General features: G+C 37.6%; 1 pseudogene; it reads left to right on the top strand.

The window, feature by feature from the left end:
• Positions 1–13,079, top strand: part of LOC132644092 (uncharacterized) — a 139,406-nt pseudogene extending 126,327 nt beyond the window's left edge.
• The last annotated feature ends 286 nt before the right edge of the window (positions 13,080–13,365 follow it).

Genomic DNA, 13,365 nt, shown 5'->3' with positions numbered 1-13,365 from the left:
AGTATGGAATTAATTGTTGTGTTAATTAAAATTAGTTGATTAATATTACGCTGCCACGTGACATCAAGTAGGCTGTCACGTGGCATCAATTGGTCCAAAAGATGACATTAACTTGTCATAATTAATTGATGACTCAAAGTCACCTAAAAGGGATAAAGGACACGTTGAAAGGCACCTCTATCATATCTGAACTTTGATACAATAAAACTTGATACATATCTGAACGTTGAAAGGCACCTTTATCATATTTGTTACAATAAAATGCATTTGAAATAAGTTCAACAACGTATTAACATAAGAGACCAATTTGGTTAATTTGTACATGGAGGAAAACGTTCACAAGGATATGTATATATTCAGAAACGTATTCATTGAATATATATGTACACTCTCAGCAACGCTATTCGATCGTGTTATGGGTTTTGCTCACCGCTTTGTCGTGTTGTTAGACCCGGACTTTCTTCAAAGTGAAGTAAAGAGGAAAGAGAGAATTTTTTGGCAAATAAGGTAAGAATTCTCCTCTACTAGATATATTTAAATTCGTCCAGGTCATAGTTATATTGAGAGACAGGAACTATGAAATTAATTGCGGGAAATCGGATAAACTGTTATTGTCGTCATGTGGACTATTTGGTGGTTGTTATAAATTATTTGGTGTGCTGGAATATCGTGGGATTGGCTGTAGTTGTTGTTGTTGTGTTTATTGTTATACTATGTATATACGAAAATAAAGAAGTGTATACAAGTATCGGTATAGGAATGTATATTGGGCTATTTTGGAGGTGATTTGAGAATGGATTTGATTTTATTTGGATATGTATTTACTGATATTGTTGTTGGTATTGTGCTTGATATTTTGGCTAGATTGTGGGAATTGATGAAATAAACCTGAACTTGAGAATAAAATCGTCACTTGGAAAGAGTTGAGTTTGTGGGCTGTTTTCTCGTTATAATCATATGATATAAGGATAGGATTTGTAGTAAATGACTTCCTTATCTTATTGAGAATGTTATTAAGTTAAGAAAGAAGCATACAAAAGGTGACATGGGTTGTACAGATCCTACTTCAAGCTTGGCAATCATTATAAAGTATTATGAGGTCTTTATGGATATATATGTTGTGTTGTTGAGATCTATTTTTGTCATTTTTGCTGTTATTGTGATATATGGAATTGGGGAAATGCTACCTGTTTCGTTTTAGGATCAAATTATCAATTGATATACACGATATACGAAAGCCATCTAAAGTCGTACATGTATTTCCTTGTTATAGGATTAGCATCAGCATTAAGACTAGTTCGGGTTTATATTGGTGACTTAAGGTATGTAAAGTTATCCTTTCTTTCTTTTTGGCATGATCTTTATGAAACAAACAGACGACGTGCATATGACTCCAAGGAAACTCCTATTCTTAGAGACGCTAGGATGGCTAATGTTCTTGATTCCCGGAACTTATTTTATTATGTCTTGATACGTGTCTATGATTCCAGACGTCCTATTTTGATATGATCCATAGTGACATTCGAAGGGTACTTGATATGACTATTGTCTTGATTTTCAAATGATAGTTCATTTTGATTATTCTATTGAGTCTCAGATATGACTTAGTTTGCATATGGTTGCTCACTACTCTGCTCGTGCATGCCATAATATATCTTTCACCGAGTCCCGGGCCGGGTATGTTTTCGTGCACAGTTTCACTGCATTGTTCACCGAGTCCCTCACTAGAGGGCCGGGTATGGTATATATATATATATATATACATATGATATGATGATATGATGATATGATGAGATGATGATGGCACCGAGACCCCTGATGAGTCGGGCATGATATGCATGTATACGACTTTATTCACCGAGTCCATAATGGGCCGGATATGGTATATGATATAGCTATGCATGAGTTTCAGTTCATAAGGCACAAGTACAGTGATTTCTTGATTGTCATACTTGTCTCTTGTAATCTCTATTTCAGTCATGATCCTCTTTACTGTATTTCATGCTTTATATACTCAGTACATATCTCGTACTGACCCCCCTTTCTTCGGGGGGCTGCGTTTCATGCCCGCAGGTACAGATGCTCGGTTTGGTGATCCTCCAGCTTAGGACTTCTGCTCAGTTGTTTGGAGCGCTCCATTGTTCCGGAGCCCAGACTATTTTGGTACAGATCTTTCGATATTGACTTATGTATATATATCCAGGGGTACGGCGGGGACCTGTCCCGTCATATTTCACTCTTATACTCTTAGAGGTCTGTAGACATATGTGGGTTGTGTATGGGTTATGGTCAGCTGTGTCGATATGATTTGTTCTGGATATTCCCGTGTAGTGGCAGCCTTGTCGGCTTGCATATTATGTCGTATTTTGGTTAGCTGTGACTCCTCAGGAGATAGGTTATTATGATATATGGCGTTATGAATCTTTCGATTTCTTTTACAAGTCTCCATACCGTCCTTAGTTTCAATTTGACTATATTTAGCAGGTACGTATACGATTGTCCAGTTCGGGCACTAGTCAAGGCCCATGGGGTTGCGTCGTGACAAGATATTCCTAAAATAGCTTTCAGAACGAGATATGGCCACTATGAGTTCCAAGTGATGTTGTTTGGGTTGACCAATGCTCCGGCAGTGTTCATGAATTTGATGAATAATGTATTCAGGACTCTCTTGGCTTTATTTGTGATAGTATTCATTGACGATATTCTAGTATACTCTCGCACAGAATCTGAACATGCAGATCACTTACGTATTGTTCTTGGAATTCTTCGAACCCGAGAATTGTATGAAAAATTTTCAAAGTGCGAGTTTTGGCTGAATTCTGTGACATTTTTGGGCCATGTTATTTCAGACGATGGTATTCGAGTCGACACTCAGAAAATTGAAGCTGTCAAGACTTGGCCAAGGCCTACGACGCCTACAGAAGTCCGTAGTTTTCTAGGATTGGCAGGGTACTATAGAAGATTCGTAGAGGGATTCTCCTCAATTTCAGCCCCATTGACGAAGCTAACCCATAAGTCAGTTAAATTTCAATGGAATGATGCTTGTGAACGTAGTTTCCAAGAGTTGAAGGACAGATTAACCTTAGCTTCGGTCTTAACACTTCTAGAAGGGTCAGATGGTTATGTGGTGTACTGCGATGCTTCCGGCATTGGGTTAGGATGTGTGTTAATGGAGCACGGTAGAGTCATTGCTTATGCTTCGAGATAGCTGTGGAAACATGAAAAGAACTATCCAACTCATGATCTCGAATTGGCTGCAGTCATTCATGCATTAAAAATGTGGAGACATTACTTGTATGGTGTGCATGTCGATATTTATACAGATCACAAGAGTCTTTAGTATATTTTCAAACAAAAGGAGTTGAATCTGCGGCAGAGATGGTGGTTAGAACTATTGAAGGATTATGATGTGAGCAGTTTATACCACCCCGAAAAAGCAAATGTAGTAGCTGATGCACTTAGCCGCCGATCAATGGGCAGCCTATGTGAAGTTCCTCCGGAGAAGAAAGAATTAGTTCATGAGCTCCACCAACTAGCTAATCTTGGAGTACGTTTAATTGATTCAGGTGGTGCCAGAATCGATATTAATGATCCCACAGTTTCGTCCCTGAATATGGAAGTGAAAGAGCGTCAGTATGAAGATCCTCGTTTGTGCCATTACAGAGACACATTTCATGAAAAAGAGAAGTCTCCATTTGAAATCTCCATAGATGGAATTCTTAGATACCGAGGCAGGCGATGTGTTCTGAATGTTGCAGGATTGCGCCGTCGAATTCTTGAAGAATTCCATTACTCTCGGTATTCTATTCACCCTGGTGCAACAAAGATGTATCATGATCTCAAGTTGATATATTGGTGGGACGACATGAAGAGAGACATAGCAGAATTTGTAGCTCAATGTCCAAATTGCAAGCAAGTGAAAATCGAACATCAAAAGCCAGAAGGATTATTGCAAGCAATGGAAATCCCTACTTGGAAGTGGGAAGTGATCAACATGGATTTTATTGTGGGGTTACCTCGTTCTCGAGGAAAGTATGATTCTATATGGGTGATTGTGGATAGATTGACGAAAGCAACTCATCTTCTTCCAGTCAGAACCACGTACTCAGTAGAAGATTATGCGAGGTTGTATCTCAAAGAAATTGTGCGACTCCATGGTATTCCAATATCCATTATCACAGATATAGGAGCACAGTTTACAGCCAAGTTCTGAAAATCCTTCCAAGAAGGTCTAGGTACTCAAGTGAAGCTTAGCACGGCATTTCATCCGCAGACTGATGGACAAGCCGAAAGTACTATTTAGACCTTGGAGGATATGCTAAGGGCATGTGTTCTAGATTTCGGTGGTAGTTGGGATGATCATTTACCTCTGATTGAGTTCCCATATAACAATAGCTACCATTCCAGTATCCAAATGGCTCCGTATGAAGCTCAATATGGAAGGAAGTGTAGGTCTCCAATTGGATGGTTTGAAATAGGAGAAGTGAAGCTAATAGGCCCTGAATTGATCCAACAAGTAGTGAAAAAAGTCAAGGTGATCCGAGATCGGTTGTTGACAGCCTAAAGTCGCCAAAAATCTTATGTGGACAACTGCCGGAGAGATTTAGAATTTCAAGTTGACGACTGGGTATTTCTGAAGGTGTCGCCAATAAAAGGGGTGATGAGATTTGGCAAGAAAGGGAAGTTGAGTCCTCGATATATCGGACCCTATAATGATTATCCGCAAGGTGGGTCAAGTAGCTTATGAATTGGACTTTCCTTCAGAACTTGAATCAGTCCATCCAGTTTTTCATGTCTCGATGCTCCGCAAGTGTGTCGGACATCCCACAAAAATTGTTCCAATAGATGATATGCAAGTGACAGAAAAGCTAGCATACGAAGAAGTTCCCATTGCCATATTAGATAGGCAAGTACGAAGGCTTCTAAATAAGGAAGTAGCTTCAGTCAAAGTCTTGTGGCGAAACAACAACCGAGAAGAAATGACTTGGGAGGCGGAGGAGAAAATGAAATCCAAATACTCGCATCTATTTCGACCCCCAGAAGAGAACCACGATGAAACGTCAGGATTATGAGGTATGTGTACTTTCGTTTTATGCATATTGGTCGTGTGTGGCCAATTTATAGTGCTATTGTGTTGTGGCCCTGTGAGGCCATATTATTATGGGTTGTTGTAACAGGATGGTAGTGCCATATTATAGGGGAAATTCTGGCGAAATTTTCGTGGAATTCTCGATTGTTTAACATTCGAGGACGAATGTTCCAAAAGGGGGGAAGAATGTTACACCTTGGAAAATTTCCCATTAACGTATAGTGAATAGGCTAGCGAAGGGCATGACGTATACGATGTTTTGATAATAAAGAAATAGCATTTGATGATCCTAATAGAGATTCAAAGACATCTGACGCTAGGGAAGAAGGTTGTCAAGGGAAGCAAAGGATATGTTGCGTGTCGGGTAAGAATTATGAGCGACCAGTTAATGATGGCATAATGATGTCTTGGAGAAGAGTGATAATTTCCCGTATATTGGTATTGAGGTGTTTATCAAGTGTCAAGAAGGTTCCATAAGGATTGGAGATCAAACGAGTCAACGAGAACAAGTTTCGGAGAACTGGGCATTATACTGCTAGACATACTGGCCGTATAAAACATACGGACTGTATGTCCAGCCATATGTCTTGACCGGAATAAGGGTCCTCACTGGACCAAACATACGGCCGGACATACGGCCCATATAAAATGCACGGACCGTATGTTGGTCCGTATGTTCCGATCGGGATAGATTTTAAGTGTTAATATAAGGACCCTCTTTCATTTTATTTCATTTCATCTTACTTCTCCACACATCAAGAAACCTCTAGAACTCTCTGTATTATTCATACACAAGCAACCAAGAGAAATCTATGATCAACTACATCAAACCCACAAAATCAAGTGTATGAATCTTAATAAAAGTTCATCTACACCAAGAAAATTCAAGGGAAGTGAGCTAGGGTTTTAGTGCAAGAAGAGAAGTTCCACTCAAGGCTTATTCTCCCATCATATAAGGTGAGTTTTATGATCATTCCATGTTTTTTAAGGTATTGGAAGGCTAAGACACTTGAATTGTAGAAAGATATAGAAAATGGGTCATGAATGTGGAATAGTGTCATTGTTGAATAGTAGTTTGGGGTGAATTATGAATATTGGTATGTTGTGATTATAAGTCCGCTGTAAATGACATTTATAACATGGAATAAGTATTATGTGTGAGAAAATGCAATAGTGAAATATGACCATAATTATGGAGAAATTGGAGTGAAATGGTGAAATGTGGATACTATTGATGGATGATGATTGTTGCTTGTGATATTGTGAATGTTGTTATCAATGTTTGGGAGTTGATATAGAATATGGGGAAAGTTGTATAAATAAAGAAAATGCTGCCCAATTTTCTTTAGCTTTAGTAAGAACGTTTAAGCAATCGATTAGCTAATGTTAATGTGAATTCTCTTGAAGGTAGAAACGTGGGCATTGAAGGAGAACAAGCAAGCGATAGATTAGTTAAACGAAAGAGGTATGTGAGGATATTCCTTTCTTTCTATGGCATGAATCCTATGGCATGATTCTTCCTTCTTTTCCATGAATTCTCTACATCCCGGAAAGCTAAGAGTCTATGCTCATGAATAGCCATATGAGATAAGAGATATATTATGAGTCCAATAATGATGATGATGAGCTTAAGTCTAAAGATTCTAGAGTTCATGATATGGTGTCCCTATATAGTTAATGATGTCATTTATTGTATACACTCACCTTATATATTATTTCCTTCAAGGTGAGGCACAATGCTTATAAATGCTCCATAATGGAATCGGGGGGTTCACGACCTTATGTCACCCCGATAGAGTATAATTGTCTTAAGTTTCCAGTCATGCATTATGGTAATAGTATGATGAGAATATGATAAGTCTATGATATGTAAATAATGCTATCACACCGCACCTACATGGTCGGGCAGACACCGCTAAGGCGGGCAGCGTATACACCATGTCCAGATGGCATGGGCAGACACCACTAGTGGGCGGCATGAGATAGTACCCCGGACGCGGAAGGCTTGGACGCAGGCTAATGATTATCACACCGTACCTATATGGACAGGTGGCTTATACATTTATGCATATATGATATGATGATGATTATGAAGCAAGCCAACATGCATTATTTCTTTTATAAGTGACCGTCAGATACAGTTGCTCCTTATTTGATTCTTCTTTTATCTCATCGACGTATTATTAATACTTATGCCTCTCATACTCAGTGCAATGTTCGTACTGACGTCCGTTTTCTTTGGACGCTGTGTTCATGCCCACAGGTAGACAGGGAGGTGAACTTGATCCAGACTCTAGGAGTTGTTAGCTGACTTGAGAGCACTCCATTGTTCCGGAGGTGCCTTTGATCAATCTTTTGTGTATATATGTATATTTTGGGCACGACGGGGTCCTATCCCGTCCCTATGTCTAACACTCTAGTAGAGGCTCGTAGATACACAGGTGTGGGTTATATGGTCTCACAATGTTACTATTGCATATGTATATACTATTTTGATAGCCAAAGGGCATATCTATATATATATATGAAAAGTAATCATGTTTCCAAATGAAAAATGATTTTCTTATGATATGAGTACGATAAGTAAGGGAATGAGTGGTGCTCGGTGGCTAGGCCCGGTTACCCGTCATGGCCCCTAGTCGGGTCGTGACAATTGGAAGTGTTTCATTCATTTAAGGTTCAATGCGGGCTTGACCCTACACGCGCATGACCTTGATCAATTGTCATCTTTTAGTTCTAAAACCAGTTCAACAAAGAGCTACCACCAAACTAGGGTTTTAACTTATACAAACAATCAAGGAAGGATTCTCAAATACAAATCATGCTTTCACAATATAAACGTACTTCAAAAGTAGACATACTTGAAAAGACGATTTTTGAAGTATAGAAATACTTCAAGGATGATTTTGAAAATCTAGATATACCTCAAATCCTGCTCAAACATACTTCGCAAGGTTCAATAATCACACTACAACGGTTTTAGATGAGAAAGATTAGAACTTTAATCGCTTCTTATGTTTTCTTGGAGATTTCGAAAACTAGGGTTTTTATAAGCCTTATATTTTGTTCTTGAATCTTATGGAAATCATTGGTGGATTCTAACCTCTTTGTTTACTCTATACTAGTTAAAACATCAATAATAATCTCATAAAATCAAAAGTCTTACCTTTTGATGGAATCCCACACGCCCCTTCTCTTCTTCTTTCCTGTAGTTTTCAAGAATCTAGGGTTTGGAAAGATGAACTAGTATTTAAGAGTATTGATTTGATGTTAGATTGATGTAGTAATGATAGGAATTGATCAAGATCTTACCTTGTATGTTTTGGGGAAGCCTTAGGGTTGTTTTCTCTAAACAATTTGGCCAAGAATGAATTGGGATTGAAAATTTTAAGAAAATCACGTTCTTATACAAAAAAATCTCACGCTTGAGTATGCTAAGGTGAGTTTGCGGTCGCATCTCGGACTTGCGGAAGCATCCCGGCCGTATTTCAGATGAAAATTCACTCCAGAAACATTCCAAAATTTGTCCAAGATGCGACTTAGATGGGACATCGCATCTCGAGTTTGCGGCCGCATCCTGGGTCGCATCTCAAACGGCGCCCCAGACAGGCTTCAGTAAAATGGGCATAACGTTTTGCTCACAGATCTGCTCGAGCTCCACTTTGTATCGTTGGAAAGGTACTTCAAAGATATAAAACTTTTATAAAGGAAATGTTCCAAAATTCATAAATAATTTTCACAAAACTGGCCCAGAAGTCAGATCTACCGAAACTTAGACGAGTTTAAAAGTCTTTATGGACTTCACTATTTGGTTTGACTTCAAAACGACTATTTTCCACCCTAATTCATCCCGAATGGATTCATATAGCTAATACATCATCTTAATACTAGTTTTTACACATTCACACCTAACTCAGATTTTATGGTTAGTTTTTACACATTCACACCTAGCTCAGATTTTACGGGAAGTTACAATATTCTGCTTTGTGTTTCACTGCTTATTGATGTATATTTGTTTCAATACTTTTAGGTTATGGCTTCAATGAGAATGCATTAAAGGTTGTACTACTTCTACTATTAAAAGTTTAACAAATTTTAACTCTGAAAACAATTTGGAGTGTTTTCCAGCTTTTGTTGTCTCGTTGGTCTCATGTGGATGACTGTCTGCCTTTGCTTCTCCTCAGGTGGGTTTGGTTGCTGCAAATGACATGCTTAGATAGAATTGTAGTATTCTGGATAACCCCAAGCATATGGTACCAACCTGGCCTGAAACTAGAGCATGCCTCGTCGTTATTAGATTTTTCCAAAATTTCATTCAAATAGGATGCATAATGTGAGTGATGATAGTTTACCCTTTGTATAATTTAATACCCAACTAGTGGCAGATACATGTCTCTTTGGCTTAAAGCTCATATACAAGTGGGAAATCATGCTGCAAAACAAATCACGGCGTAAATTGTGATTTAATTTTATTATTGGAGTTTTTAGAGTTTTCCTCCCGATAATTAAAGAGATCTGGACGATAATTTTATATGTTTTGATGTATAGATTCTTGGAAGAAGGAGGTACAAATTTCACCTTTTGAGGAACAGAGAGGAATGCTCTCTAAAAGTTTTTCTTAGAGTTCATAGTACACAGTTTTACTGGAAGGTAAATTGAAATTTTCTTTTACCCCTCATTTGATCAAAAAGTTAACCCAAAAGTTTCCCAATCTAGACAAATTCTGCGACATAGATAATCTCTTACAGGTTGCAACTCAAGCTAACATAGGGCTTGCTGATGCTTTTATTCATGGGGATTTCTCGTTTGCTGATAAGAATGAAGGTCTTCTTAATCTAATCACGGTGAGGAAATGACTCATTACCTTTGTAAATCTCTTTTGGTGGGCACTTAGGTTCCCGAAATCTTTTGCAGATATTTATTGCCAACAGAGATTTGAAAGCATCTGTTAAAAGGTATAGCAAGAAAAGGTAAAATAGTTTACTGACAATCAAGAAACATAAACTTCTGTTCATATGTTAAAGTTCTTCATCACTTTTCATAGCTCTAGAGGGTGGTGGATCTGTACTTTTTACAGTAGCACTGTCGTCTGCAAAATATTTCATTCGACATGTTTCAAATCGAAACACCCTGACTCAGGCTCGTCGGAATATCTCTCGTCATTATGACCTAGTAATTCATTGACTTGCATATTATATCACCCAAAGAATGTAGGGGATGTCATAGATCACTACTAAGTAAAAATTGTCACCAGTTTCTACATAATTTTTAGGCATAATTTGATTCTGCTTCTATTCTATTTAGGCAAAAATTTGCAATGAACATCACATTTTAGAGATTGGATTGGTTGGGGAAGTTTGGCTATGGAAGTTGTCAAGCAAACAGGATGCAAATATACTGGTATAACTCTCTTTGAGCGGCAACTGGAGTATGCACAGTTGAGAGTTGAGCAAGATGGCCTTCAGGTATAGTACTTTACTATGTCGATGAAAGCTCAAAATTTTCTAGATGACTAACATGAAGCTTACACTACAATATAGTTGCTATAAACTGAGGCAGATGATAAAGCAACTAGGAAATTCTACTTCATGAACGAAACCTTTTTCCATTTTCTGTTTCTAAACTGTAAGAGCTCCTGAACAAGCTAGGCCGCAAGTTGGGACAGAGAAGTTATCTATTAATATTCAATTCAATGAAGTTTTTTCACAGGATCAAATTACATTTCTCCTGTGTGACTATCGTCAAATGCCAAATAAGGACAAAAATGACCAGATTATATCAATGTGAGATTTTATTCATCTGCATCTAGACATGTTGTAATACATCTTGAGCCAAAGTTATAATTGTACTGATTATCATTTTCAGTGAGGTGTTAGAACATATTGGTCATGATTTCATTGGGGAATTCATTACTTGTTGGGAGTCTGCATTGGTAGAAGATGGGCTTCTAGTTCTGCAGGTAATGAATTAAAGTAACCCCTGAAAACATTCCACTTAGTTCACTTTCTCCCTTTAATTGTTACAAAATTAGCAATCTCACATCACTCAAATCTAGTCTAGTACATGTACCTTAATTTGATAATAAACTTTTTCCTCCTTCCTAGCCATCAACAAAACAATACATGTATCCTCAAATTAATTTCCTAATACATGAATGAAGAAAATTTATGTATAGCAAAAATCTTAGAAAGGCTTTCTTCTTCCAATACTAGGTTCATTTTCCAACATCAATTTCCTTCACTGTTATGTCACCCTTATTTCTTTATGCTTTTTTTCACAAGTGTTGGCTTTATTTAGTTCATTTCAATGCCAGACTCGAGGTACGACAGTCACAGGCATAGCACGGACTTCATGAGAGAGTACATATTCCCAGGTGGATGCTTGCCTGCACTAACTCGAGTAACATTAGCCATGGCTGGTGCATCCAGACTATGGTAACAAAGAGTTTATTTTGTGATTCTGCGCCAGCGTGCTTGTCAATATTTCAAAAGCATTTATTTCTGAAAGCATTTGATAAATGATATAAATGCAGTGTGCAGTGTAGTTCACCTGGAAGATAGAGGAAATCATTACTATTAGACACTGAGATGTTGGTGAAAAAACCTCATGAAAAAAAAGGTAACAAAACCAAAATAAGTCCACAACCTTCTATGTTGAGTTAAAACCATTTTCTTCATGAATGATTTGTAGCTTGATCAGTTCTAAATGCTGATGCTTGACCATTGATAATTGTGTCACTAGCCAAATTTGTGCTTTGGGATTCGAAGATAAGTTCATCAGAACATGGGAGTACTACTTTGACTATTGTGTTGCTGGATTGAAAACATGCACAATAGGAGATTATCAGGTATGGCGATAAATCTATGAAAATATTTTATAGGGAAAAACGACTTCTGAAGTCATTTAATTTCCCTCAGTTTGTTAATTTGGACATAAATGTTGACATAATCTTACCAATAGTCAAAAAATAAATATCGATGAAATATAGTCATAGTGGAAAGGAGGAGATGTGGTATGTAGATGGTGATCGGTGATACTTGTAGGTAGGAAAGAATGAATAATGTCAATATGTTTGCTGGATCAAGTGGGAATACAGGAGAAGTAGAACAAGGTAGTTGTAAAGGAAAAAAAGGTTAGATAAAAACATAAAAAGTAATGTTGAATTACTTAACTGCCTCATGTAAAAGTTCAATTAAGTTCTTAGAGATGGCTCAAAGATTTATTCACTTATGTTTTTTCTAACATGCCGCTTCAGGTTCTTCGAAAAGATTTTTTTTTTGTTTTTCCTTTGTGACGGTTTGCAACTCCGCCTGTGTGAGCTCGCTCACATTGCCGGTCCCAAGCCCGGATAAAGGAGGAGGGTTGCCGAGGGTCAATCGGAAACAGCCTCCCTACCCAGGTAGGGGTAAGGCTGCGTACATCTTACCCTCCCCAGACCCCACTATTGTGGGATTACACTGGGTAGTGACCAAGACCAAGACCTTTGTGACGGTTTGCGGTGAAACTCAAACTGTCTGTAATATGTTGAATTATGTGAACTATTTTGTTTACAAACTTAAGCAGTTGGAGTAAAACAACTCAAGTGGTGCAGCTGGAGTAAAACAAATTTTGAAATTGTTTCACCAAATTTGAGATGTAAAACAACTCAAGCGGTTCTTTACCTTGTAGATTGTATTTTCAAGGCCCGGGAATGTTGTAGCATTTGGTGATCCTTACAATGGTGTGCCTTCAGCTAATTAGAGTTTCTTTGTATGGAATATGTTATATTGGAATGTTGTCTTTGCAAACAAATAAATCAGTTCATCAAAAAGCATGAAAAAATTGTATTGTGTGAACTTTTCCCAATTACCCATTAAAAGTTATTCAAGCAATTTACTATTATTGGAATAGGAAAAGGAGAGATTTGGGATGGTTGAAATGTAATTATGTTCAGTTATTATGAAGCTTAAGGAAAGAAACAAAGATACCATTTGGTTGGCAGGAATGAAGAAAAAATGCGCCAGACAATTATTATTTTTTGCATCTTTTGTGTATCGTTAATAAGAAAGTGGTGCGAAAGCGGCTAAAAATGCTAAATTGGAGCACAAAGTGTCAGATTAACTACAACGTGCAATTTGATTCGGTTTTCAGCTTTTGTAAACAAATGTTATTTTCTAGTGAAAATTGAAACGAGTCCCTTCTAAGTCTGAATTTTAGTTGATCTCATAAAAAAGAAAATATTTTTAAATTGAGTCTCCTTCAAGTTCAGTTTTGCTAGTCATAAGGTACCTGCAATC

Source organism: Lycium barbarum, chromosome 6 (assembly GCF_019175385.1).
Source record: "Lycium barbarum isolate Lr01 chromosome 6, ASM1917538v2, whole genome shotgun sequence".
NCBI lineage: Eukaryota > Viridiplantae > Streptophyta > Magnoliopsida > Solanales > Solanaceae > Lycium > Lycium barbarum.
This window is presented reverse-complemented; position numbering and strand designations above follow the sequence as displayed.